Raw genomic sequence first — 27,398 nt, forward strand, 5'->3', positions numbered from 1 at the left:
AACCTCTGTCAGAAATAAATATTTTATTAATTAAATTTACAAGAACTGCTTTGCCTTTGGCACCTTTGTTTTCATTCCAGGAAAAACACCTGAGCAGCCTCAATGATCAGACTAAAAAAACGGGCGGGTTTAGGTTGAGGGCCGATGACTCTTCAGAAGTAGGTAAAAGTGGGGAAAGAGAGCTGCTCTATGGTGCCATGTGATGATTTTGAGTTTCAGTTTGCATGGGTTTTGAAAACTTGGACAGACAAAATTGCCAGTCAATATACTGAAGGGAACAATTCTTCATTGGTCGGGTGATAAGCTGGATGATCTCACAGGTTTTTGCCATCTCTAACTTCTGTGATGTAGTGAACTGTAAGGAAGAGGATGTCATGATGTCCAGAAAATGACTACAGCACTGAAAAGAGTCAAGATTGGTTCCTCCACTGTGTGATAACTTGTGCAAAGTATAAACGATTTACACAAATATACACCATTGTTGCTGACCAGGGAATTTGCAGTAGATAGCACATATAAGCACACCCCCCCACCCGTTCCTTATTCAAACTTCCGCCACCTTTTTAAAAAGACATAACAATGGAGAATTGGATGACATTGATTTGTTGTTGTGTAATTGCTGCCAAAAAGAAGCAAGTGAATAGAAGTCACAAAAGAGAATATTGACATTGTTAGACACCATGCAACAAACTTGTTCTGACTCCAGGCAGTGTGCATGGGTGTGTGTATGTGAGTGAGAATGACATGCCATGACACCCAGTAGCAATAGAGCACTAAATATCACATTACATCACATAAGGAAATGAATTCTCATTAACCCAAGAAAAAAATGTAGGTAAATGCAGACAACACAGATCCACAAACAGGTGCACAGGAGCTGACTATCTAAGTATAAGACATGCATCATTGCATTATCTGAGCATCTGTGTAGCCATCTGATACAAAACCAAAAATGACTATGATCCAGGCGTTAAATCTATGCATTTTCTGGCTACTGAAGGGATCCAGGCCTCCTCATCATGGTGAAGATTATCAATGCTTCCCTTTGGACGGGCTGGATGCCAGCATCTGCTGAGGAAGCACTTGTTAGATCTCAGCTCAAATTCCATCTTTTCAAGTCAACAAACTCACCATTTATCAATCTCCTTTTTAGGAAAAGGTGGTTCAACAGGTGGAGACCAGGCAATTGTGACAGCATCTGGAGCCGTGATACTTCATTTACAATAGTCAGAGTTGTTCCAGGACTCAGAATGATACAGAAACTTCACTAGTTATGTTAGTTAACGATCTCTTAGTGATGGGAGAAGAACGAATGATTGTTTTAGATCTGTCAGCTCACTTCCTTACGTTTATCCTGAATTTCTGCCCACATGGTACTGTGGCTGTTACAGCTAGTGGCATTGCTGGAGGAAACAGCTTCAGGTTTAGAAGAGAGGGTGCTTCTGGCAGAGGGGGAATACAATGGGGTTCCTCAACTCTGGTCCTCACTTCTCCTCTTTGGTCTAACAGAGCCTGGCTTTGCTGACTTTCAGAACATACTAACAGGCTCATCTATACTCTTGGGCTTCTCACAGAAAAGTGGGCTGTAGGATGGGAGGTGATTGGTTGGGAGGGGTTTTACAGTGGGTTTTTAGTTGTAAAAAAGAATGTTTGTGTTTTTAATGGGCTACATTGGACTGACGCTTCAGTAAAGGCCTCTTTTTACCTCAAGAATATTTATTATTTTGCTTGTATTCTTAATGGTACAGGTGCCTAGAACTTGGATAGGTCCATTTTTGGTAAGCACGAATAAATACATTAAATAACAGGTTTATTGCTTCAGTTTAGGACATGACCTGATTAAGTAGAGCATGAGTATAGATAAGACCAATGAGGTTAGATCTTTTGTCTCAAAGCCATTCATGCAAGGTGTATAACAATAATTAGGTACAGTTCTGATGTCCACACTTCAAAAAGGATGTTGGAAAAAATTCAGAAGTGCTATCAGGACAATTTGAGGTCTGGAAAACATGCATTATGGTGAAAGATTTCATAAGCTCAACCTGTATAATTTATTCAAAAGAAGGTGAAGAGGTGATTTGATTACAATCTATAAGTATCTACATGGGGAAAAGATTTCTGATAGTAGATGGCTCTGTGATCTAGCAAAAAAGGCATCACAAGATCCCATGGGTGGAAACTAAAGCTAAATAAATTCAGACTAGAAAATAAAGCACATTTTAAAAAGTGATGGTGATTAATCATTATAATAACTTACCTAGGGACTTGGTGTATTCTCCATCACCTGAAGTGTTTAAATCAAGACTAAATGTCATGGGCTTGATGAAGAAATTACAGGATAAATTTCTGTGTGGTGCAGGAGATCAGATTAGGTTATCATAATGGTCCCTTCTGGCTTTAAAATCTGACACTATGTTAATCAACAAGATCTGGACCGGAGACATATAATGACTGTTCACCTAAGTGCAACATGTGTGACCTAGGAAATATGTCTGCACAGTTTTACAAATACAGGCCATACAGGTTCTTTCTTAGAGCTGAATAATCACTTTGAGAAAAACCTACCCATCAAGAGGCAAGTCTTCTTTAAAGTGTCCAACCAGCTCCAAAGAGCAGGAAAGTAATATCAGAGGAGGAGCAGATGATAGAAAAGTTGAAAAAGAAACAACGGAGGAGAAAGTCAATAGGAGAACATCAGAAAACAAGGGAAAGAAAAAGAAGAGAGGGTAGATTAATGAATACACTTATAGTGCCTTTGTCAATAGGGAAAGCCTCAGACAAAATGGAAAAACCCATCACAGTTTTATGGTCACCTCTTTTCATATGTAACTATATCAGGCTCTGTACTATCTTTTTGTTAAAGAAAAGCACTGGATGGAATCACTAGCTGTCAAAATTAGAGATGGGTCTGAACAGAACCACAAATCCAACCCTTACCAACCAATAAATTTTGGATGCAGTTTGAAGATCCCAACCCAAACTCCAGTTTCAAACTTAAAGTCACTCTCTCATCTGGGCCAAACCAGAACCCTAATTCCCAGCTTCCACAAAACTAGCAGAAATGTGTTTAAAAAATGCAAAAACATTTATAGAGTTCACCCATCTCTAGTAAAAAAATGGTTAATTCATATCGTCACTGGAGGAAAAACAAAGTTATTTTGTAATCAAGACAGTTTAATCAATTCAAGAATTGTGCTTTTAAAATAAGAGAGTGTCTTAAGTTTATAAACACAAATCTAAAAAAAAATGGACATATGTCCACAATAAAAATATATTGAGGATTTCATTATTAACAAGATGGCTGTTTTAACTCAGAGACCAGATGCAAGGTCCTAGACTGATATTAAGGACAAATTGTCTCTCTCTACTTATTCCTCTCTTCCGTTCCAATTACTGTAATATCTTAGCACCGTACAAGAAAAAATAAAACAGGCCTTTCATTACTGCGTTGGTTTCTATTCTATCCCTTCCCAAGGTGGAGAGGGATATTTGAGACCACCAACAAAGATCAATGAGACCTCCAGCAAAGATCAGTCACCTAGCAGAGGTGGGTGTTTAACTAAACAGGAAAAAAATGCTGAAAACCATAGAGATAATTTAAAGTGGTCATTTAAGTCAGGAACAACTTATTGGGGACAGTTCTTGCAGAGGGGATATTTACACTGGGATTTTACTAAATGCAAAATTCAAAAGATTAACCACACAGTCAATTTTATATATATAGCTCAGATTATGGCTGAATTTGAAACCTCTCACCCTTGTTTGTTTCTGGTTAAGCAATGTTAACTGATTAGAATATCCTGATGACTAAAGAGTCAATGCTGGGCTGTGATTATCCAGATAGAATGTATGACTAGTATTTAAGTAAAATGCATACCTCCGCTGCAGGTGGGTTACTTTGTTTGGAAATACAACTAAAACAAAGTGAAAACACACCCTGAATTGTTAAAAATATGTTCAGTTAGGTAGGTGTCTAAAACAGATTGTAAATGGTGTACTCAAAGGTGGGAGACAACTACTGATAATGTAGTGTGGCTTAATGGATCGGACACCAAGACTGGGAGTCAGGAGACATGGATGTTATCTTTGGTTCTGTAGCAGGCAACTCACATCACTGGGTTTCAGTTTCTCCAGCTCTAAAATGACAATAATGAGCCTTTCCAGTAACTTACCACCTTTGTCATTGAGATTTGTAAGCATTACTATTGCAGTCCGGTATCAAACTATTGGAGGTCAGTAGGAAGGCCCAGCCAAGTAACTAAGCATATTTTTCAACTTGATTTAGTTAAACTGGTGCAAATCCTGGGTGGACACTTGTTACATCAATTTAAATCTGGCTTATATTGATTTAGCATAAGCAGATCCTTTACTGACTGAAGCAAAATCAATATAAACCATCTTTAAACCTATTTAAGTATGTTTTCACAGAAGTTTGCATTGGTTTAACGACATTGATTGAAAAGCACATTTTTGGTTAAACTGATGCAATTTATAATATAGACGAGGCCTACATAAAAACAAGCGCTCATTTTTTTTTGGTTATATCCTTACAGTCTTACTGAACTTGTGTTTTCCACTGACAATACAGTATCTCCAGCAAGAAACCAATTGAAGCCTAAGTTTTGAAAACAGGCTGACTCAGATGTGTGTTAAAAACTTTAGACATTTAAAAACATTTTGAAAAGTTCTTTAACAGGAGGGTTACTTATGCAAACTTCTCACTGAGGAGTCTCAAGCACTTTTGGCAGGCAGCGGTGAAAAAACTCAGAGAAGTCTCACACATACAGCATTTTTTTCTTATAAACGCTAGAAAAAATGAAATAATTTATTTTTAAAAATAGAGTTTAATTTAAGACACCAACATGTTATTGATGAAAAAGCAGGGGATTTGGTCAGACTTGCACAGAGCCATTCAAATTTAATCCAACATGCAAGCTGAATTTTCCAGTAGAGCATTTGTCTTCATCAGTGTACAGCTCTGTAGCCTCTGGAGCTCTTGGCTCATTGAATGTCCTCTCTCGTGGGATAAGGAAGATGACAAAGTTAGATCCTTTCAACTGAGGTTTTTAAAACTTTAGATTTAAGGAGCCCTTCAGCACAGAACACTGACATTGCTTTTATTCGTGTTTGAAACTGGCTCTATTCCCCTGCCTACTTAAGCCAGATGAATATTAATTCTAGATCTATGTGTTGCACTGCTTTGTATTCTGGTGTAGTATAGTGCCTAGAACGCTTTTATTAGATAAACACTATTGGGCCAAGCCTGCAGTCTTTGTTTGGGTAAAATCTATTGATTTCAAAGGGAACTTTGCCTCAGTGAAAACTGTTTAGATTATGTCTTAAATAAGCAAAACTTTAATATTTGGTAAATGCAATCTAATGCACAACAACTAACCCACACCAAAAATGCAACATCAATTCATTTGAATGAGAATGTGTGAAAGGTTGTGTTGATCCTGCATTTTATCCATCTCATGAATTTTGCTTAGGTACAGCCTATGAACTTTTTATTGATGAATATCTATTCTAGATATCCTGCTTGTGCATTGATTTTCCTGTTTCTCTGTGGGTAGTACAGTCTGAATTTAAAAAAAGAAATCAGATGGTCTGTTTTATTTGTTTGGAAATGCAATGGATAAAGCTTAAATGGTTCAGATAAGAAGCCAAACATTCAGAACTTTCTCTAAACTTTGTCAAAATCTTCTATATTTGCAAGTTGAGCTACAAATCTCAGGAAAACAGGCTTCTCCTTAGATCCCTGGTAACTCCTGCTTTGCCTACAGTCAAACAGGATATACTGCGAGTACAGTCTTCCCGGTGGTATTTCAGCATTTCCATCCCTGTCGCAGCAGATACAAAGATGTACAGAGGTGCAGAAAAATGGAAAGTGAGGCCCCAATCCAAAAGTTACCAGGTGTGGACAGATTCCTGCACCCACATGGAGCTCAGCAGAAGTCAATGGGATTCCACATGGGTGCAGCAGATCCAGCATCTGAGTGATTTTACTTGCAAGGAAACAGCCTACTGAATAGTAAATAGGTGCCTGAACTTTTTCAAATCTCAGAAAAGGTTTGGTTTGAGTTCTGGAGGGAAGTTTGGGCCTGTTCTCGTTTTAGCTGAACTGTCTTACCTACCTCTAATGGTGTGAATCTACAAAAGTTAGCCCACCCTCACCCAGCAATTACCACTCTCGTCGCCTTCGATTGTTCCTCTCCCAAAAAGAACTCAATGCGTCATCCCACAACTATTAGTCACCCAAACATCTGAGACATTGGAAACCTCTAAGGGTCAAGCCAGACCGCTCTCCCTCATCCCATTAGCACTGATATACAGGCACTTCTTCACTGCACAACTCAGTGTGCTGGTGTCCAATATTCAGATCGTCGTCTCCAAGCAGACAGTAAGGATTACTTCTTTTTAATATGTGGTTTAAAATTACTTTTAAATTAGTGGTGGGTGGTATTTGGTTTTGTCATGGTGCTAATTATACTGTAGAGATGAATATTGCTTTTGCAGAAAGGTCTGTGAATACCACAATAATAATAATAAAGGGTCAAATTCTCAGGCCCATTTATGCTCTCAGGGACATGTTAGACCCTTACAACCACATATCTCAGCTACACACCAGACCAACCAGTCTGAGAATCAGACTGAGTCAGATCTGAGTCAGACAGGTGGAAGGGAGCCAATAGGTCTGTGGGAATGGTTGTAGAGCCAAATGGTGAGAAGCATATGTAACTGAGATCCTTTTCTACCGCCCCCAGGCAGTACTCTGTTCATCCTGTCCAGCTCTCTTCTTAAACAGGCCCTGTGAAGTCACTACATCTAGCCCCAGGCCAACAGAAACGGTCATGGAGTAACAGTGAGATGAGAGAAGAGCATGAAAACAGGGCCACAGAAAGAGATTATATTACTTAGTGGGTGCAGGGTGAAGTTCCCATTGAAAATAGCCAGGGAAAGCCTTGGAACAGCGGGCAGAATTAGGATTTAAGGTCCCAATCCTCCAATTGAATCCACACAGATCCAGTTGAAGGTTGGGCCCAAGCATAATTTTTTTGGGCCCAGTACAAACTTGTAACACGGGCCCCCTCCCACACACATACCCATGGGAGTTGCAGCCCGGGCCGGGCCCCCCAGGGCCTGCAGGTCCCGCTAAAGTATACCTTCCCACCCCCCACTCCCCCATGTGGGAGCCCTGGTTGAAGGACTAGGGACTGATGCCCTGATCCTACAAAGAATTCTGCCTGTGAGGAACTTTATGCACATCAATAGCCCCTTTTGAGTTAATGGCTTTACTTGCATGCAACATTGCTTACAAGATTGGGGCAGAAGAAGCTCCTGATCTTGCAAATTGCTCCCCATTGGCTTTCATGTGGCTCTGTGGGACACAGGGATCCACCTGCATGGAGCAGTTTGCAGGATTGGGGCCTTAGTTTGTGTTTGTACAGAGGTTAGCCCAGCAGGCCCAGAATTGTGACTGGGGCTTTTGGTGCTAGTATAAATGATTGTTAATAGCCTTATTACAATGAAGTGCAAAGCAGCTATTTAGTGCCTATGACGACTTGCAGGCCTAGAAAGAGGTTCATTTAGATCTGAATATCAGGCACAGATTCTTGAACATTCAGTACTATGGTATCAAAACAGTATAAATGGCTCTTCTACATGGCATGGTAAAGCACGCCAGAGGAGTGTGATGGGTAGAGTGCACTGAGGTGCTGTACTCTAACTGACCATTGTAGAGCCTGGTGGCACATTCTAAAAGGGTACCTAATTCATGTTAATACCAAGTAGAATCTTTTAGAACATGCTAGCAGGGTTTACATGGGGTAGTTAGAGTGCAATATGTTACAGCACTTTACAAATCACCACCCCTCTAGCTCATGTCGCCGATGCCGTGTAGACAAGATCTTAGCGACCATACATAGGCAAAGAAACTCTTGACCGACAGCAAATATGTCTCAAGTTACACTTGTATAATATTGCTAATGCTACTACAGGTATTAATGCAAATGTGAAATACCTGCCTTAGAGCATCAACAAAAATTGCATTTTTTTCTGTGAATGAAGGAGGGTGATAGTCTGTTAATCAAATACAATAAATAAAAATACACACATGGATATGCTGGGGAGCCGTAAAAAGCCTGTATATTTGACAGTAAAAAGGAATTTGTTTACATTTTTTAAAAATGTGATTTGGGGGAAAAGAGATAACATTTCTCACATGTTTTATATTCTTTACGTGAGCTGATTACAACACAGTGAACGCTTTAATGGCTTTACGATGAACTAATCGTCAAGTTATTTTTACATTTTGCACATGATTCTAATCATGTTTGTAGCTTTATGGTGCTGGGATACCCAGCACAATGACTTTTTTATTTCTAGAGTTCAAGTAACTCTCTTATAAATTTGTCTCATGTCTCTTTATAAACAAAGCTGCATGGGAAGGTCACAGCAAAGGGTTTTCTTTATACCATGAGAGCCCCCAGTGGGTTAAAGAATAAAAGTGGTTGATAAATAAAAGTCTGTTTCATGTGCCCTTTGATCACACAGAAAGCTACCAAAACAAAAACTCCTTGTAAGTATATTGCCAAGTGTAGTCATAGTTCATTAGTTTCAAAATATCTGCAACACACTGGCTCAATCCTTAGCTATTGGTGATGCATTTGGATGCAAAAAAGGAGTGTTTATTAGTTTTCAACACATCTTACCATAGCCTCAGGGAGCAATGGTTGCATCCTGCTGCAATGACCACAAAGGAGTAGCATCTCAGCCTCACTCCCTTTCCCTGGTCATGAGACCAGCTGGTGTAGAACCCGCTATGCTCTCTACTGATTCCCCTACACCAGGGATAAGGGGTTCTTCAAGATGAGAATAAATCTTTTAGAAGAACTCTAAATGGGTTGATGGCTGCAAAATAATTACACTCACAGTGGAAAAACAGGGAAATGGAGAAGGATTAAAAAAAGGCCATCTTTGATATGGACTGCAGTTATTTGGCTTTTCTTGGGCATTTGATATTTTGATCTCTTTGTATCTTGTTACTTCTGTTTACCTTTTGTATAAGTTGTTTAGTCCCTCATCTCTTACAAATGCACAGTTAATTTACATTTATTAAAAACAGTCTTGCTGCATAAAAGTAATTCCAGCTGATCATTAAAAACATATTTCAAGCGGCTCAGCAGCTACTCACAGAAATATATTGCTTGCCTAGTATTTAACCACAAGAAATATGGTTTTAATTATTGTTATTTTATTAAAAGACAAGCACTATCTTATTAAATCTAAATTGGTTGTATATCGAGGAACAGTAATTCAAACCATTGCAAAGAAAAGTCAAATGAACCTAGGTGCATAATATAGCCCTCATGTACAATGGAGGTGGCTTGCATTAAGATCTTTAAGCTTTTGAACAGCCCAAGTTAAGCAATAAAGGTCTGATTCTCCTCTCTTATAATGATTTCACATTGATGTAGCTCATTAACCTTATTGGAATTACTCGTGATTTACGCCAGTGTTAAAGACGAATCAGGCTGCAAGAATCCAAAACACCTATTTTCAAAAGTCATCCTAAAATTCTGCTTGGCACTACATGGGTTCCCACTCAGCTTCTAGCATGAATTTTACAAGTAGAGGAATGGACTCTTGCCCTAGGCTCTTCCTATGTCATGGGTGTGCAAATAGTCATGTAACTTATCGAGACAGACAAGGTGGGTGAGAAAGACGAGCTTACACCGAGCTCTTCCTCAGGTCTGGGAAAGGTACAGAAAGTGTTCCTGCTAAATACAAGATCAAACAGATAGTTTAGCATAAGTAGCTAGTGGAAGTAGTTAGTGAAGTGGCCTGTTAAAACCACTGCAGTCATGGGACAAAAAAAGGGGGAGTTATTGAGTTACAGATTGTTGTAGTAAGCTATAAATCCAGTGTCATCATTAAGTGTCTAGCAAAGTTATGAATTTAAGCTCCCAGTCTCGTCTTTTGAAAATGTTGAGCAACTTTCCCTTGAGGATGAGGACTGATAGGTCAGATATAGAGTGATCGCTGTGTGAAAAGTGTTCACCATTAGGTGACAGGGTATTTGTGTCTTTTATCAACACTACATACTTGTAACTTCTCTCTCTATGAAGGGTTGAATCCTCAGTTGCATCAGGTTCCACTCATCTTTAAATCATCTCTCTGGCCCCAGACATGTCTCTTTCCCTTCTTCCCCTGACCATTGGGGCATCAGTTCAATCCCTAGCAAAAGTGAGAGCAGCCACAGCTGGAATGGTTATTCCAGCTAAGTCCAGGAGTGCCAAAGTACCCACCTACATGAAGTAACCATACATCCTGGCTTAACTAGGACAGCCATTGGTTTTCATATGATGGCCAGTATCTTAGGCAATTCTTCCTGGACCCCTGAAATGTGATTTTTCATTTCATCAGTCAAAACTTGGTGGGCTTTTTGTTTTGTTTCAAGACATATTGGTATACCAAATAGAATTTCTTGCATTTCCTAGGAACAGATTGAACACCGGAACAAGGATTAAGGGTGCTGAACAGTGTTGGGAGTGAAAAGGAAAATTGAATGACAGATATTAGCAAAGTTGTTCAAAGTGAATGTTAAAGACTGGCAGTTGTTCAATGTTTCATGATAAACTCCTTCAAAACACCAAATTACTGGAAAAAAATCCTGCCTCCAATTCTACACTCCACATAGTTCCTGGATCGTTTTGGGAGGTTTGTTTGTTTATTTTTTACTAAATGTACTTAGGAGAAACACCTCCAAATCCACAGTGAGCCAAATCCTGAAGCCTTTAAACACCAAAACTCCCAGTGAAGTCAATGGGAGCTTTTCCTGAATGCCTTCAGAATTTAGCTTAATAAAGAGTAGCTGGATTGCAATGGAATACCTTTCTGGATTGCAGATTTAAATTATCTTAGCCTGGGATAGGATACTGCACTGAGCAGATTGTCTTTGGAGATTTATCTCCCCCAAAACTCAGTGTAAAGGAACAGCCAACATGAATGTGGACAGGAATTTAGAAAAGGTCTTATTATCAGTATAATCTATGAATAAAGCTAGAGAATTGATTTTTGGACAGAAAATGGAGCAATCAGCTGGCAAACTGTTACCCAGTGATCCATAATTTGGTGAATTGGACACTAAAATGATAAACATTGAGGAAACAAAGGCATTCCCTGGCTGCTAAACTTAACACAATACAGCATGTGCTAATCACACAACTCTGACTCCCTGGAGAATAGTTGTAGGTGTAGAAACTTGAGAGAGGCCTTAGATTGCCTACCTGTATTGAAGAGACTGAACTAAAATCCTTTGCAGATAATCTCCTACCAGTAATTATGAAGCAGAGTTTAGCTGCTAGTTTAAAACTGATAAAGTTTATAGGATTTCAACTAAAAAAGGCTTAATGTTAATATGGAGATAGATTCAGCTGCTCTTAGGTTGGGTGAGGACCCACCATTTAATAGAGAAAAAAAATAGACCTACAATGTTCTAATCTCATAAAACTAAAGTTTTCCCTTTTGCAGAAAAATTTCTCAGCTAAAACAATGTAGGTTCGTGCAATTTGTATAAAAGGCATTTCTTGGTTTTGTTATGGAAGGCAGTATGGCCGAGCAAATAGGTCAGCTGATTGGGACTAACGTGACCTGGATTCAATTTCTGGCTATGCTGATGACCATGGGCAAATCACTTAATGTCCTGTGCCTGTTTTCCCAGCTGTAAAATGGGGATAATGATACTGCCATCCATTGTGAAGCCCTTTGAAACCTAAAAATGAAAATTCTGCTATGTAAGGACTAGGTGTTATTAAATCAAGCTCAACAGAATCTGCAGGGCTTCATCAGTACCTTTGAAAAGAAAAAAAATTAGGCACACAAAATTAAAACCTAGATCCTGCAAATGCTTTTGCATATGAGTGATTATTATTTTTATTATCGTCACACTTAGGAGTCCTAGCATAGGTTTATTAGAGCTACTGTTGCACGTAGTTACTCGATAGTAAATATTAATATACTGGAGTCTTAGGCTAGGTCTACACTACAAAAGGTTTGCCAGTGTAGCTATGCAAGAAACCTATAGGGGAACCTATAGGGCACTAATCTAGGATTTGGGAGACAACCCTGCTCTGCCACAGACGTCCTGTGAGAGTATGGACAAGTCACTTAGCCTTTCTGTGTGTCAGTTCCCCATTTGCAATTTTCAACCCCAGGGGGGTATTGTGAGGATAAATACAAAAACTATTAGACACTCAGATACTATAGTAATGGGTGGTCATATAAAGACATAAGATGTATTTTTCCTTTGTTCATAAGGCATCATCATGTACATGAATAAGCAAGCAATTTAAACAATCAGAGTATAATCCCGTTTTCCATTAAATAGCTCATCTGCAGAGAGTCAGTCTTGTGTTTCTTTCCTGTTAGAGAGGAGTGGAGAATGGAGATGACATCTTTTGTCCTTCCTGACCTCCTGCACTTAGTTAGCTCATAAATATGGATTTAGGTCTAACACAAGAGATCAGGAACAACTGTCAGACAGGAACACATGCAAATCAGCACATGGGGACAGGGATTCAGAACAAAACAGACTGTAAAATACAGAGACCTTACCAAAAACTTCAAGATACTCCCTCATCTCTTGATAATAATAGTTCAATCAACTTTTAATAGATATGGTAAACTTTTTACTGTGAATGAAATTACTGTAAAATACAAGTTATACAGTACTTGAGTAAGCAGTAATCTTGAGATGCTAAGCCACAAACACCGAGGGGAATACTAAACTGAAAATCTAATGTAGCAGAATAGAGAGAAAATGGTGAGCACACACATTCACTTGGAGTCCTACAAACTATTGTAATCAAGCAGAGATGTGTGAAATGTGGTGTTAATAGCAAACACAAGCTTAGTAAATGGTTTATAATTATACTGGACCACATTGTCACTGATGTAACCCCACTGACTTCAGCAGTGTTACAGCAGGCATGAAATTGGTTATGAAACTGTTATGTCTAAACTAAAAAGTAGAAAGGGTTTACTTTAGCACTTCCTTTGAGGGTGGGATGTGGGGGCAAAAATTCTAAATATCTAGACCATAAAGAATGTCCCCATTTTTTCTGGTTTAAATATAATTTATAAAAGAGGAAATTAATTTGTTAAAAATATGGCATTAGGTAATGAGAGAAACTGAGGAAGAATATAAATTCACATCAGAATATCAGCATTAGCCTCCATCACCTGGCTTTTGTTACTTTGTAACACAACATTAACATTATTTGAGCACAGTATTCCTTAGACCCTTCCCACATGAGGTGAGAGGTGTCAATCTTTTTTCTCTTTCTTGTGACAGGCAGACAAACTGATTTAGATGAAGTAAAAAAAAAAAAAAAATCAACCTGAACCTTTCTGTGTTCCTCAAATCAAACCTCGTTCAATGTGTGGAGATTGTTTCTTACCTTTCCATGTGCTTCTGCGTTTCCTTTTTATTGAGGAGAGCCTCCATTAAAATCACTGCCTCCCCCTCCTCTTAGCAGAATCAAAGCTACAGCTGGTAATGTAGCTTGGGTCCTTTCCCAATGAAGGGATGCTATGAAGTGGAAGATATTATCATTATAGGATAAGACACCTATATTATTTATTATTATGTGTATTGCATAGCTCCTAGGAGCCCCACTCATGGACCAGGATCTCACTGTGCTAGGTGCTGTACAAAGAAAATTGCTTTTTGTTATCTGTTGCAATACACGAAAAACAACAAGGGATATATTATGGCAACAAGAACAATCTCACTCAAACAGATACTGACAAGAGGGTTCCCTCCCATTCGCTTGATATAAAAAGTCAATTGCGCCTGACCTATTTAAAGAGAAATGGGATCAGCCAAACCTGTGCTATAATTAATTAGCTGCTTCCCAGCCTGGGGGAGCAGGACTAAGGAGGTTTCAGGTGATAGTTTAATAGACAACTGAGTTGGAATCACAGAGCAGACAGACTTCTGTGGAAGGCCCTGAGCAAGGGTCTGCAGGAGATTGAGAGAGGACTATGGGGAAGGAGCCTGGGGGTCAGGGCTCCATCCCAGAGCTAGAGAGAGAGACTAAAAGGTAACCCAGCAGGGAGTGGGAACATGAACCAGAGGGCAGCCTGCAGAGAAGCCCCAAAGGCCAGAAGAACCTTCTGTTCATTTGGGTCTTCTTTTGTTTGGACTTGTTACCCCAGAAGGGGTTTGAACTCAGAGTGACCCAGCAAGAGGGTGGACCAATGTGAATCTCTGGGAGAGACAAAACCTAGGTGAGGGGAAATTGAGGCAAGGAGCACTGGCAGTGTCACATTTGACCAGCAGGGGGCACTGTATGGCAGTCATGCCCCATGAGAGACCCCAAAAACACCCACAGTTTCTGAAGACTGATGGCTTTCTAAAATTGGAATATTTTAAATGATCAGTACACACAACTGTGTGAGGACACAAGGATGGATTTTAAGCAGCAGGCCACAACTTACTTAAAGCCCCTCCCCAGTGTTATCTGCCACATTTCCCCATACCAGGTATTTAAGTGGATCCACTGCAGGAATTACAGAGCTCCATTCATATAGTCAATATAACAGGGTGGTACTCACCTCTTGCAAGCATCCCCTTAGATCAAGTGTACATGCCCTCACTCTTTCTCTGTCTCTCTAACTGTGGTAGGCTCAGTCTTTAGTTAGTCTCACAGTCTTTCAACAGTCCCTGCCCTGGTAGCGGGCCATGCGTCCAGGGGCTCCCTCCCTGAAGACAATGTCTTTGCTTTCTCTGGGCTTTTTTGGTCCTAGTTTGGCCACTAAACAGTTTAGGTTCCCTTCCAGGGGTGTATCAGATTCCATTATCACTGACCCTCTTCAGGGTCTCCAATCCCCTCTTTGGGGTTAGTTCAACTCCCTTTCTCAGGGCCTTGGCCACTCAATCTGTGACCAGTGGGGGAACCTGGGCTCGCCCACTACTCTGGGTCCCAATCCAGGGACCCTTTGAATAGCAGCCACATGCCATTGTGTCCCTTTCAAAGGCTTAAAATGCTGCTATGATTCCCTGGGCCACTTCCTCATGGCCTCTTCACCTTCTTCACTCTTATATTAAGGTTTACAGCTACCAAGTCCCAGCAGCCAGCCAGGAGCTCTCCCTTGCTCCCCGGTACCTGCCATCAACTGCTCTGTCCCATGTACTACAGTTTCTTCAGCCAGCTAGGAACACCATTCTCACTCCTCTGGCTCCAGATAGTAACTAACTCTGCACAACTACTGCAGCTCCTTTGTATGGGCCTGCTGGGCCCAGATTGGCTGCTTCCCTGCAGCCTTTTTCCGATTGGCTGTTTCCCACGCAGTCTCTCTAGGTAGCTTGGAGATCTCAGTTCCATTGCTCCTTTCTGGAACAGGATGTGGTAGGACCACAAGGCCTCCAGCAGGGGGCCTCAGGGCCTTGTGTAACCTGTCACAGTGAATAACTCAGGGGAGTTGCTCCATTGCCTACCCCTAGGATTCAGCTTGCTCTGCTGAATTCTCTCACCGCCCTTCCCCCCCTCCCCAATGAAGGGGATAGAAGGTACTAAAGATGGTTCTTAGTCTGCAGAGTCTTCAGGTCTCCCCTTCTCTCAAAGGCCCAAGGAATACCAACAAAATCCCAGGTCTCTTGTTTCTGGACACTGGCCCTTTTGGCCTCTTACCCTCACTGGACTCCAGCAGCAACTTGCAACAAACTAAATGTTCAGACATCCCTAATATTATATTTCTAAGTCCTCTTCCTATTTAACTTATTCTGTCTCCATGATCCTATGAGAAAGGCAAAAAACTAAACAGGCCTCAGCCAACTTGGCCCTGATGGAGAAAAAAATACCTTCTGACCCCGAAACAGAGGATTGATCAGATCCACAGCAACCTAAACACACCGTTCCTGTGTTAGATAACTACGGGGCTGGACAGTGGGTTCAACTTATGTGAGACAAGAGGCTTGAGAAACCCCCGTCAAGGGTTTAAATAACCTATTGTGTGAAGCAAGAAGTTAGTCGGTTCCCATCTCTCTCTCTGACTGGCTTATGTGTGGCAGAGTGCTCGGACTGGGGAGGCCCACTCTTGCCTACATTCCCCCTTGCCTACATTCCCCCTTTCATTCTAAAGCTGTCTGGTCCCTTGCAGATCCAATCAAGTCTCCAAGCTATTAATCAGGGTGGGTGGCCTTGTAATGTTACCTCTTCTAGGCTTTCGTTTACAGAGAGTTGGGGAATTACTGAACTTTAATATATATCTTGTGAAATTAAATGGAATCATGTGTAGAATTCCCCAATTTGCCACAACTGAGGTTATTTATTTGTATTAGAGTAGCTCTCAAAGGTCATAATCAGGACTGGGGCCTCACTCTACAAACACATAGGAAGCACAATAAATAATCTCACTGGGAATCATCCCACAAATGTCCTGCATACACTATCCCACCATAATAACCTACTCCAAAGAATTTAAAGGTATCATATAAGGCAAGATGCAGCAACTCAGAGGAAATCAAAGGAGTGTAGGGAGAAAAAGGGTAACAGAAACAAAATCACACATTCACATGGGTTAAGTATCTGCACAACTGGATAGAATCATAGAATCATAGAATATTAGAGTTGGAAGGGACCTCCGGAGGTCATCTAGTCCAACTCCCTGCCCAAACGAAACAGAAGTGTTTTATACATATAAAAATATCAACTATCCCTGACTACATCTCAATGTGGCTACCATTAGGTGGTGGATTTCTTATGTATGTCACAACTAGAACTGGTCAAAAATATTCCTTTTTTTTTTTTTTTTTAATTTTGAATTTCAACAACAAAAAAGGTCATGATGGTCACAAAAATTTTGATTTGTTAGTTGGCTGGCTTTAGTCACAGCGAAAATGGGTCCTGATGAGGGATATGAAGGACATGTGGGTAGTTGGTAGTTACTGGTCAACTCAGTGAGGTTGTTCTAAGAACAGGGGGTGGTGTGGAAGGAAGTGCAGAAACATTTGTGGGAGAGATGAACAAATGGGTGGTCGAGGTTGGCAGCATCGTCAGAGCAGAGAAGGGCAGGAGGCAACCTGACATGAGATAAGAACAGATGCATGGGGAGTTCAGCTTGGCAGTTGGGTTTTGTGTGGCTTGGAAGAAAGGGCAATCTGAGTGTCAGGGAGGTCAGAGAGGAGGAAGTAGCAGTAACTGAGGTGAGCGATTATGAGGTCTGAATATTAAAATGATATTTGTCTTTGTAGAACATTCTGATGCCTGACAGAGCCCTTTTCCATGGAGGTTTGGACAGATACCCATAGATCCATACAGATACCATAGATGCTAAGGGTCCTACCTATGTACTTCCCTCAACTCTAGCACAAACAAAGAGTTAATGAGAAAAATGCCTAGAAATCCCCTACTTCAAATGTCATCATGAGGTAATCCCAACCACAGTCCCCAGTTCACATTTCAGTTCAACATTCTCCGTTGCCTGGCATGACCTCCAGCCCCCGGTCTCGTGGGACAGTTGGTTTTTATCCTCTGTGTTTTGCTGTAGTGCACAATGGGATCATTCTGTATGAATAATCTCACCAAAATCATTTCAGAAACATCCTACCCACAGCATTCAATGATAATAACCTACTTCTCCCCATCCAACCCCCTCCCTGCACACTTCTTTCCTGCTACAGAAACTAGTGTAACCTGTCACTTACCTTTTAGTGTCCTTTAGGTTCTCAGCATCTGCTGATGCCTTCAGGTATACTATTATTTGCAGTATAGGCTGATGGGTAAGAACACTAAATAGGATTGGTTGTGCTCCTCCTGACACACAGACCTAATTTCTCAGATTCTGTGCTCTGTCCCCACGGGAAAGGTTTTTGACAAAAGCTTTTGAAAGGCTTTTCAGCTCCTTGCTAGCTTGTCTTTAAAACGGCAGACACAGTCCTCTAGAGAAAAAAAATAGGATCCACCTCCTGGCCTCTTCACTTTTTGAACCTGCAGATGTCAATAAGTGGACCCAGGATGTTGTTATTACCTTGTGGTCTGTTACAGAGACCCTTTTCTCTGCAGGTGTTCCAAAGGAACAGCTGAAGTATGACAAAAAAGGAGCTTTGTGCTTGGCTGCCATCCTTACCTAGAAGTTGATACAAGAGGAATTATTATGAAAAGTTATTAACTGATATTCAGTTACAGGATCATGGCCTGAATAAAGAATAAGACCCATTGCAGTAGCAAACTATGTGGTCCATGAACCTGCACACACCTGCACAATAACAAGAAGGACTGGTTTTAAGTTTACTGTAGCCCCAGTTTGGGAACAGTAATCAATCTATGGAATGCCATGAAGACTGGACTTGCTTCATGGCACCTTCTAATTACCTGCTCACTGCTTTTCTCCACTTCCCTATAAAGGCTCCTCTCCTTCCCAACAATACAAGACATCTGGGTTATGCAGTACACTAGATAGTGACAACGAAGCATACTGTGGGAGGTGCTCTGTAGCTTCCGGTGGAATATCTCAACACCTTACCAGCTCAAAGCAAGCAAGCAACGTACATCCAGCACTAACAAATGTAGGAAACAGAACTATTTACTGCTATTAATAATAATCTATATTTGCTCATCTATAATCTGCATCTTTCATTCTGAAGATTCTCAAATCATGATACAAACTATATCTATATAGATATAGATATATAAGCATCACTAATGTAGTCACCTCTGGAGTGCAGGGAAACAACCAGCTAGTGTGCAGCACATTGCAAAACAGTGGAGAGAATGGGAAAATTAGTTATATTTAAAGTGTTCCTTTTATAACAAGGCCCTGATATTAACAGGTCTGATACTGGACATTTATACTTCACTCCTCCTGCTTATGTTCTGTTCTGTCCACAGTGTTCTGAATTTGTAGAAGTGGTTCTTAAGAAACTGAGGCCATCGTGATTATGTAGGTGCTGTGTATCATAGGCAGAACTCTTACATCCAGGTCTGGAACCCACTAGTTCATAGCCTTATTGAATACTGATTGGGTGTTCCCTCCCTTGACTATTTTGTAATCTACCCCAGAGTGATCTACCTGGGCTCTGCTCCAGGCATTCACAGCTTTCATAGGATTGCTCTGCAGATAATGTCGCATGATTTGCTCTTAATGGGTCATCTCATGATTTGAAGCTGGTGGTTTTGAAGTCATCCATTTACTGTCCTATGTGGATTCAAATCCTAAATAAGATAGGATGTGGCATCTCCTTAATAGCATCATCCTTTCCATTTTAGCAACCCACCCAGTTCCCTGTCTACATCATTTCCTCCTTCTGAAAGATAGTCCCAGTTTCCGCTCAGTTGTGCATGGATGCAAATGTGAGCAGACGCCTCTACAGGAAGAGAGAACAGTGGTTTAGCAGTGATCTTAGTGAGTGGCCATGTCACTCCAAATACTAATATACTTCCTTAGATGTGGTGCCCTAGGCAGCTGCCTATGCCTAGTATTGCCACTGCCAATAAAAACTCTATTCTTACTCTGAATTTACAGACTTTTGTTTCTCTATATTGAACGGTTTATGGAAGCTTCCCCCTCCCCCCACCTCTATGTCTGCCAAGTGAAGTGTGTTGGAGATCTGATTCCCTTCCAAGTCATTAACCTGAGGTGCCCTCTGGTCTCACTGCCTTGTTCAGATGAAAGTTGCAGATCCTATACCACTAACTGTAACAAGCAAGAAATATTGCCAATGTCCTGGAAAAGCTTCCACTCTCCCTGAGCCACTGATGCCAACTCAAATTAGAACTGCTTAGGTTTGTGATGTTCGGTGCATGATTGCAAAGGGTGATGTTGCTAAAGATGGTGGATGTCAATTTCCTGGCAAATAGTCTGATCGGTTTTTTGGTATTTATTTTGCAAAATTCATTAACAGTGATGTTGGCATTCCTGCTTCTATTTTGTAAAACACCATAGACATCCCCAGGGTGGTTGTTGCTGCTAACTAGACCTGGGCAAATAATTCATGATCAATTCCAAAAAGTCACATTTTTTCTGTCTTTGAACAGATGACACTCTTTTCGGATTTATTCACTATTTGAACTGATTTGATGAATAATTTCTGTGGGTAATTTACAATCTGTAAATTGCATGCAACCAGTTGATTGTGAATATTCACTATTCAAGATTTAATTTGTTAGGTAGCCTTGTTTGTATCTGTGCTCTGATTAGATATGTATAACTCTTAGGTCCTGTCTACGCTGGTGCTTATGCAGGGAAAGATTTTGTTGCTCAGGGGTGTGAAAAGAACACCCCGCTGAGCAACATGTTTTGCCAGCACAAGTGCTAGTGTGGACAGCTCTGTGTCGACGAGAGAGCTCTTCTGCCCACAAAGCTACCGTCCCTCGTTTAGATGGAGCAGGAGAGCTCTCATAATTTGGCTACACTAGTGCTTATGCCGGCAAAACTTATGTCATGCAATGGGGTGTTTTTCAACACCCCTGAGCAACAAAAGTTTTGCCGGCATAAACGCCAGTGTAGACAAATCCTTAGAATCTGCTTCTGGTGTGAGTACTCATGAGCATGAATCAGATATTCACTTCCTGTGCCTGGTCTCCAATATTTGGTGCATAGTCTTCAATATTTGCTTAAAATTTGGCAAATTTTCCTGACAGTGAATTTTTTTGGTTAGAACAGTCACTTAAAACAGACTCCCAAAAAAGTGAAAGCAAATTTGTTTTAAAATGTGAACAACTCTTCCTAGGTAATTTGTCACATCTCTACTTCAAACTGTACATTTTTAGTAAAAGAAAAAATAGACTAGATGTTATAAGCAAAAGCTTAAAACAAGCCTGGTCTTCTATAAATATATGCATAGAGTAAGTTTCAGTATAAAATCTGCAGCAATATTGTATGTCTGGTAGGTTATATAAGGGGAGAACAATCATTTTCAATGTATATTCCTGGGAAAGTAACAAAACTTTCCACAGTCTTCTTCACTCTGGTTGATAATCAGTTTATAGGGGAGTTTAGGTCATAACTTGGCAAAGTTATGAGGATGCGGTCAAGTTTATTTTTGTTAACGTACATAAAGGGACATTTTAAGGTTAATAGATGTTTAAAAAGAGGGTATGACGGTAAGAGGATAAAACATTATTGTGTATTCTGTGTATTGACTACATCAGAACAGCTGCACAAGAAATGAGAAAGGAATGTTATCTGGGGAAAGAAGAATCCCTGTTTTCATGGAGCACAACTAATGCTATTTTATTATTCTGGGGGTTCTCTGCAGCTCTATACTGAAAAGCTGACCCTGTCTCTTAACTAATAATGTAATTGCAGGAGCTGCCTAGTGCTGTCTTGAGAGGGGAAATATGGAATAGTTTACAAGGGTGAAATATTTAATATGTGGGAATGGTTTTAAAACATTTTAGATATGAGAGATCCTGCAAAACAAAAGGGAAAAAGAGACTCTTTTGCAATCAGCTTTTCTTTAGCCTATAGTATTATAGAGGACAAACAAGACTAGAAAAGATGGGGAATTCAGGGGGAAAAAAAACAATGTGTTATAAAACAGTGCATTCCAAACAGCAAAGTAATCAGTGCAAAAAGAACTAGCAACACCACAACACAGCCCAGTTGGTACCATGTGGTTCAGAGCTACCTAGGAGGTGTAGAATTTTTAACATAGAGATATTTTTTAGAAATTACTATCTAAGATCCAATCTAGGGATGAGATTCTGGCCCATTGAATCAATGGCAAAACTCCCTTGGAGCCAGGACCTCATTCTAGATGTTTCAAAAGTAATGTCCTAAATTCATTGATGCATATGAAGTGCTTTGGAATCTTTAGCTCAAAAGTAGCTTGCACTGAACTATTACTTGACATTAGGTCTAAATTTTAAAAAGTAGCTTCTGATTTTTGGATGCCTTGGTTTTTTGGGTATCCTCCTGGAAGCACATGAGCCTCATTTTCAGAGGTCCTGAGCCCTCAAACAACAAAGTCAACCCAACCTGTGAATATTTGCACCTCTGAAAATCAGGCCCAAATGATCTCAAGTTAGACACCCAGACATTTCATCAACCAAAATCAACAGTCATTTGAGCCTTAAACTGTTCAACCTGCTTTAGATGTTTTCCAGCCGCTCCAGAGAGATACTCAATCTCTGTACAGCTAACACACTATCACAGGGCTCTCTAAAGCCCAGTGTAAGGTATATTTGGCTGGTAGTAAGCCTTGCTATGTGTTTTCAGATCTTCAGTCTCTGTTGTGACAGCATTACTCTTTCCTTTTAAACCATACACTGAAAAACTGCCCTGATCAGCTTAATGACTGCTACCGGAGATAAAAGATAAAGGAGATAAAAGAAAGAATAGTTGTTTCTCTGCAGAACAAAGCGAATATTTTCTTACCTTCCACTGAAACAGACAAAAATCCTGCATTCTCCAGTCATTCCTATAGAGACAAGTGATTCACAGGAGAATATCGCATTATCAAAATGTTATTAGCAATGCAGAAACGTTTGATTTTTCCCCAGTGCTATCAGGAGGAATGAACTGTAGTATTTCTTATCTCCTTCACTTTTTCCAGTATTCTTTCAGTGAAATGTCATTGCATTCTTTTGTCTTTTCTGGATTTCAGTATATGCTTTGGAGGAAAGGCGGTCCAGTGGTTAGGGCATTAACCTGACACTCCAGAGAGCTGGATTCAATTCTTTGCTCCAGCACAGACTTCTTGTGTCACCTTGGGCAAGTCAGTTAATTTCTCTGTAAAATGGGCATTTCATACATCACAGGGGAGTTATGAGGATAAATATATTAAGTGACATGAGATGCTCAGATACTAGGGTAATGGCAGACGTACTAGGACCTGAAATAGAAGGAAAGCAACCTTTAACCAAAGCATCTCTTGTAGTATTTCAGCAGATCCAGATCTGATCAGAACTGAGGCAGGAAATGCAGAAGTGCAAGAAAATGTAAACTAATGGGGGCATGAGGTAGGACAGGGAAAATTCTTCAAATATCAATATAATATTTTACAAAAGGTTTAATTTGGCCATGAGCAAAAGCCTTGGGTCAGTTATTAGATTGCATCTCAACAAACTGCCCTGATCATTTGCAGGTTTCTGATCTAGTCTGTGGTGTGATTTATTGTACAGTGTTTTCAAAATAATGGATACTATATTCTTCAATTTTTCAGCCACATGCCACAGAGGCTAAATAGAGGGTTATAAGCTTTTACCTGAGGTGAAAAGACAATTGTGAGAAATTGCATTAGAGCTGCCAAGACCTCTAATAATTGGGCAAACCGGAAAGATGCTGTAAGCAAAATGTCCTGCAGGTTCTATTGGGTGAACTAATAGAAAATGTCAGTAGCTTGGCTAGTCGGGGGGTTATGTTTTGTTTCATTAGCTCATCACTGGAGCGATGTAGAACACCAAAAGGGAAGTCGTCTGACTGCCCTGTAGCACATTGTACTGTACCATGGAGATTCCAAGGGATGGAGTTGCAGAAGTGAAGGATCATTTTGAAGTGTGGACAGCAGAACTAGACACATATTCCATGAACAGTATCATTAATGCTGTCTGAAGAGGTGATATCACTGCCTTACTCCTACTCAATAGTGCCTGCGTATACATCCACGAGCTGTCTGAGCACTCTTATTTACACATCACACCAGGAGCTCTTGCTTGACTGGTTATCCACCTTGATCTCCAAGTCCTTGTCAGAGTCACTGCTTTCCAGGATACAGACCTCCATCCTGTAAGTGTGACCTATATATTTTGCTTCTAGATGTATGACCTTGCATTAGGAGCAGTACTGAACGTTGAAGATTAGTCCTTCCTATTCAGATTTAAATAAACTTCTTCAAGGCACTAAATAGCTGCTTTGCACTTCATCATTATAATAATTATAATAATGATCAAAAAAAACCAAAAGCCCCATTGTGCTAAGCTCTCTGTAAACACAACAGCTTGCAAACTACTCCATGCAGGTGAAAGCCTGTGTCTCACAGAGACACACTAAAGTCAACAGGGCTCTGCCCACATAGAGCAATTTGCAGGATCAGGATCTTGAGCTCCAGGCTTGCGAACAATTTTGCACATGAGAAATGCCATTCAACTCAATGGGACAACTGACATGCATAAAGTTACTCACATGCAGAATCAGTCTCCAGTCCTTCAGCTGGATCGATGTGGATTCATTTGGAGGACTTCGGCCCTGGTTCTGACAGCGGCTCCATGGGGGTTGACCCCTGGCTGTCTTCAGTGGGGCTTTGTATAGGTGTAGGCAGATCCTGGTTCAAAGTAGCTTGCAGGATCAGTGCACTGAGCTGTAAACTAGGATAGGACATGAGACAAGGTAGTGCCCTTCACCATCCAATTTCCTAGTGCAGGTGAGGCGACCTCGCCAACAGAGTGATAGCTGGGGAGGGAGAATGACCATGGACACCTCTGTGCTGACAGCTGTGAAACTGAACTGTCGGCGGGTTGAGCATGGACCCATCAGGGTGAGGCTTTCTCCTCTCTTCACATGAGCCCAGCAACTCACCCAGAAATGGTGCTCAGGATGTGCCACTTGAGACTTCCCACAGATCTCCGTGGACTTTGGTTCAGGTCCTAAATCAAATATTCGGTTTATTTTAACCTGAAAAAGTTGAAGTGATCCAATACTTTTTAAAAAATGGTTATATCCAGAGTGCCATGTGTTTCAGGAAGTGTTATGATTGCTTTGCAAATCCCTACTACTGGTCTTCCAATACATTAAAACAAATATTGCAAGGGGATCGGAAAACCAGCTTGTGTGAGAAGTCGCGGTCGCAGAATAGTTCCATATTCTACTTAGCAGTGGCAGAGGAGTCACTATGTATACCAAGTGTGATCATGGGACAGCACAAAAGGCCATCATAGAACAGAACTGCAGCACTTCTTCTGCACATTTGGGGCCTGTATTTGGAGGACCACAATATAAGAGTGATGTAAAAAGAACAAGCATTTCAAAGACACATGCTTCAATTATGAGAAAATGCACTTTGAGGAGCCTACATCACAAAGGTCATGAAGATTGTACAGCATGGAAAATCCTCATACTTTCATGTACACCATATAAATCTCTTCTGACTCGCACTTCCATCTAACCAGAAAAGGAAGGGCTCTCATTGCAGCACTGGGTGCATGTAAACACAGTATGTTGTAAAAAGCCTGATCCAAAGTCCACTGAAGTCAATGAAAAGATGCCCATTGACTTCAATGGACTTTTGGATCAGACCCTATTTACAAGTCTTCTAAACTAAGAGCTGGCCTACACTGGCGGTGGCGGCTGACAGGAGATACGCAAGCTACATAAGGTAGCTTGCATAGCTCCCATTGATGCACTTACTTTCATGTAGCACAGCATCTTCATGGTGCTGCATTGACTGGAGACGCCCTCCCGTTGACACTGCCTTACTCCTTTCAGGGAGGTGGATTAATCTAGTTGACCAGAGAGCGTTCTCCAATCGACTGGGCAGGTCTACACAGACCCAGGGAAACCAGGTCTATACAGACCGGCTCAGTCTATGGCACTGCATCGATCCCTGCTACCGCAGCAGTGCAGACATACCCTAAATCACGCTCTGGTAAATCTGCCTGCACTGCACCACTATGTATTTCACAGTAGAAAAGTCCTGATGTAACGCAATAACCACCTTTAGCTGCTAGTAGGCGTCTCTTGTAAGCTTTTTCCATTTGCTGCTAAGAAAACTATTCTCTGCTGAAGCAATTAGTGTCATCTAGTTCTAAAATGAAAATTGCAGCCAATCCCACTCAGACTTCACAGGCTGGGAATTTCCTTATAGCACCTAGTTTTTCAAAAGGATTGGTATTCTGACAGCAGATTTTCTTTCACTATTTTGATGTGTCGGTGCTTCAAGATGATGACTCATTAAGGCTATGTTCAGACTGACGGCAGCAAAATCGCTGCCGCCAGATCAATCTTTCTTGATCGATTGAGCGGTCAGTGAGATCTGCTCAATCGATCAGGAAGTCAACTTAGTAAGTCCACCCCCTCAAGTAGCATAGCGCTGAGCCGATGGGAAAGCTTCCCGTCAACTCAGCGCAGTGAGAACTGCGCGCAGGAGGGAAGCAGAGCAGTTGACGTCAGTTATGCAAACTACTCTGCATAGTTTGCGTAACTCCCGCCGACTGCCGCCAAATCGCGCAGTAAGTGTGAACCAGCCCTAAGTCACTGTAGCACTATGAGCATGTAAAGAAGTAGAAGCCTGCTAGTGAGCAGCATTTTATGGCAATAAGAGACAGAGAAACTCCCTTTACCACCTCCTTCTCCTCTGCCACCCCTCCCCCAATTCCTGCTGCTTTTGTTTATCATTATTTATATCACAGTAGCACCTACAGGCCCAAACTGAAATTGGGGCCTCATGGTGCTAGATGCTGTATAATCACTTAGTATGAGAGAGTCACTGGCCTGAAGAGCTTACACCCTAAATAGACAAGACAGACAAAGGATGGAAAAGGAAACAGAGGTGAAGTGAATTGCCTAAGATCATGCACATGTCACTCATCAGAGCCAGGGATAGAACCCTCCTGTCACTCCCAGTCCAGGCCCTCATCCACTGCTGTACCACACTGCCTGTCATAGCAAACCTTCCCTCTTCTTCTATGCTGAGGAGCATGTACCAGCATCTGCACTTTTTAGCATGGACGGAAATACATGCTTTTTAAACTCCTTTGGATGGACATAGCCCCACATGCATTCCATCCCGATTCCTACCTGATTGGCTATCCATAGTGGATGAATGAATGAATTGTCCACATCCTGGCAGTGAAACACTCATCTATTTTGTCTGCGCTACCGAGAAGCAGAAAAAGAAAGACGATGTCTGATGCAGCAAACAAAAGGGTCCCCTTTGATTAGATAAAGAGAGAAACATGGGCAACTAGCCGTAAAAAGTGAGGAGCTTGTGAGATCTAATCTCATGCAATTTATCCTGCTAAAGCAGCTAAATGGCAAGATTTCTTTTTAAAATTCCAATTTCTCCTTTCTTGATGTGGAGTAATCAGTCTTGCCAGAAGAGCCACAGCGCTGTTATAGGCCACTAGGTTGGCATGAATTTCCTATTTTCTCCATTATTGCATGAAACATTACAAATCTCTAAAAAGCTCTAGAGCGTAAAGTTTAGAATTGTATTTCTTTTTTAATGTTCGAAATTCCTTTTTCTTTTTTAAAGGACAAATATATATGTGTGGAATAACTTGTGTATAAATTCTGTATTTGATTGCATCCCTTTCCATCCATTTTTCATAGGTCATGTGTCAAAGCCTCTATGTCGCAATTGGCATGAACCGCTATGCCTGGGTACAGCCCTCCCTTTTCCCCCAGCCCCATCTAGCAGATCTGACTTTAGGACCTTAGATCGGTAACAGCTTGGA

The 27,398-nt window shown here is 40.9% G+C and overlaps 1 long non-coding RNA gene across 1 annotated transcript; it reads right to left on the bottom strand.

Moving 5' to 3' along the window:
- Nucleotides 1–12,280: 12,280 nt before the first annotated feature.
- On the bottom strand, nt 12,281–15,241 carry LOC137166710 (uncharacterized). The gene is made up of 3 exons (XR_010923773.1): nt 15,171–15,241; nt 13,461–13,591; nt 12,281–12,422 (listed from the first exon to the last, which is right to left on the bottom strand). It is a non-coding gene; the product is annotated as an uncharacterized lncRNA (long non-coding RNA).
- Nucleotides 15,242–27,398: the final 12,157 nt, after the last annotated feature.

The sequence above is a fragment of the Emydura macquarii genome, unplaced genomic scaffold (genome assembly GCF_026122565.2).
Source record: "Emydura macquarii macquarii isolate MOO-44397 ecotype Brisbane River unplaced genomic scaffold, CSIRO-AGI_Emac_v2 contig_2897, whole genome shotgun sequence".
Classification (NCBI taxonomy): domain Eukaryota; kingdom Metazoa; phylum Chordata; order Testudines; family Chelidae; genus Emydura; species Emydura macquarii.